Source organism: Cyprinus carpio, chromosome A13 (genome assembly GCF_018340385.1).
Source record: "Cyprinus carpio isolate SPL01 chromosome A13, ASM1834038v1, whole genome shotgun sequence".
NCBI classification, from domain to species: Eukaryota; Metazoa; Chordata; class Actinopteri; order Cypriniformes; family Cyprinidae; genus Cyprinus; species Cyprinus carpio.
The window spans coordinates 176,115-179,095 of record NC_056584.1 but is presented as its reverse complement, the minus strand read 5'-3'; positions in this window follow the sequence as shown (position 1 = coordinate 179,095).

Here is a 2,981-nt window from a genome sequence, read left to right as displayed (position 1 = left end):
TTAATTAATTGTTAATTATTAAATAATTAAATAAAAATCTGACCATTTTGCATCCAATTTTTTGTGAGTGATGAATGTCTCTTTTTATGTCTGTAAAACTGAATTTGGTGTTATCCTATGTGCAATTAGTTAATAGGCATAAGAACTGAGACCAGGGGATCGGATTTACTGTCTTCCATGGACACCTGCAGAGTTTTATTTGATGTCAGTTGTGTTAAGACCTGAACGTAGTGATTAAATAAGATTCGCTGAAGTGGTACTTAACAAATTAGAACAAGCGATTCCACCACTTGAGGGGTAGCAATTATATATCAGTTGCCATGGCCACCCCCCTTTGGTGCTGTGAGAAGGAGAGAGTGGGTACCATCTGCTCTTCAACTGACAGCCCTCTAATAGGGGTCAAGCTGGACGGCTCACTGAGGAGTGTTTCTGGGGCCAGCACTTCTCATGCTCACACTAATGCAAAATCAGGGAAATTACACCAGCAGATCTCATGCACATACGGAAATTGCTTTGTAACACAAAAAACCCTGATGTTTTCTGTCAAGTCATATTCATGAGATCGAATAAAGTCGCAAGCACACATCTCTGGAAGCTCTGCAGCAGTGGTTTTCAGCTGGTTTTGCATCAAGATCTTAATTTTAGTGGCAAACCAAGATTTATTAATAGGATTATGTGTAAAATTTCCAAAAGAACCTGATGTCTCTCTGTTAGGTCACCTTAAAATTTTAATTCTGTCATCATGTTCACATCCTCATGCCCTTCCAAACCTGTATGACTTGTCATACGTCCCAGACAAATGTCGTCCCGTCCTCAAGAGGCTATCTCTTGTAATCCTTATTATAATTGTCCAGTCTTTGCTAAGAATACACTTCTGTTACTAAGCAGATAATATTTGAATATTTTATTGTTAATGACTCTTGCTGATATTTGTTCTCTCCTGTAGTATTTTATACTCCTAAAACTAAAATTGTTAACTCTATCTATGTATTTTTAATAAAGCATGCATTGTTAGATTTCATTATTTGTTTGAACTCTGTTATTATTTATTTTATTACATCAATAATTAAACTCACAAATATTGTGGTTGGTGCAAACCATGTATATTATTTTGCAAGAGACGCCATATTTGATATAGTAAGGTTTCTTTTACATTGTTCATGGTTTTCAAGTATAATGGAATCTGTCTAATTTGGAATGTCAACTTATGTCCTTTTTTAAAAGTGTGATAAGCTTATTAATCTTAACTATGCTTAGCAAATATGGTTAGTTGCATTTTATGATTTTATTTTAGTTTCAAAGAGACCAGCAACCCTTTTTTGGGTTACGATCCACCTGTTTAGAACCACTGATCGACTAATACATTCTCTCTGTAATTAGCCATTGCCTGACTCCAGTAATATAATAGTAGAGGTCAGAAGTGTCCAAGAGAATCACCGAGTCTGGTTGTAAGTGGTCAAAAGATGAAAATCTGTCAGTGTGCAAAGATTTAATCTCAGAGTGTTCTCAGAAATGGCTCTCAACTGACCTCTCACTTATAAAAGACTTCTGTAGAAGCTTGTGAACAAACAGGCAACACAGCAGTAGTTTTATCAACACAGCAGTAGTGTTTATCCACTGCTTGGAAGCATGAAAAACAAATGTAATGTATAGTTTGTTTACAGTTTTTGTATCATCTTCAATACAGTGCACCAAATCTGCTTTTGTAGGATATTTATGATCTGTTGAAGCGGCTGAAACATGTGAACCTGTTCACTCTGCATGGAATTCAGTTGAACCCATTCTCTCTGTTAGTTAATGAGAAAGCATTTCATTTTGAGGATCATATTGCCCATTTAAACTAGAGCCTATGAGTGAAACAAACTGGTCAACTGATTTTGGGAAAGGGCTAATGACTAATATTGTGCTACTTCATTTCCCAGTGGGAAGATGGACATTGTTCAAGAGCTGTGGCTTTATCTACTACAATAAGCACTTTCTGAATCAATATTTTATTAATAAAGTACTTATCATCATTATTATTTAATGCAAGGTATATAGATGCAAAGAAAAAAGTTTCACAATGTTTGATGTAAACAATGCTTTCCTATTTTCTACTTGTACAATACTAAATGAGAATTTTTGTCAGAATCTGACAGTAAAAATTGTGATCGTATCTACTATAAGACAAGCTTTCGTCTGAAAATGATCTTGTCAAGCAACCACATTCAAAAGGAACTGATGTGGTGGTAAATGTCATGAATCTGCCTATGCATTACCTTATCTATATTGATTTACATTGACCATTTGTCTGAAAATACCACCGTGTGTCTGGTTTAGAGTAACCTGAGCTTTTTTAATGTGCATTATGTATATGATGATGAGCCTACATGCTGCTATGTAAACAAAAACCATCCTGTGGCTAATATGCAGAGTAAGCTAAATATTTATATGGCATACAAATGTATTTTAATGAACAAAAAGGTGGAGTTTGAAACAAGACCTTTGCACTCTGTATTTTCATGGGCCATAGTTAAAGTTGTTGTGTATTGTTCACACTTGACTTTACCACCATCATTTATGTGCATTTAAAATTAAATTCATAAACAGTATGAGTGCAGACAGTTACTGTGACCCACTGACAAGAAATTATATCTAAAAAAAAATCTATATTAATATTATTACACAATTTCATTTATGTACTGTCATTGAAATCATTTAACTTGAACAATGATAAAATAATTATTATTCATATAAAATATTATATATATCTATCATGTTTTATAAAATGCACTCAAATATTTGAATATTTATTATACAGTATATAATAATAAATTATTATATAAATAAATCTATAAATCTTGAAATATGTATAAGTGAAGACTTTAAATGGAGCTTTTGAATCCTGGAAAATATATATATATATATATATATATATATATATATATATATAAATATAAATGATTACTCAGAATTCTACCATCCTTTTTATAGAAATAAAA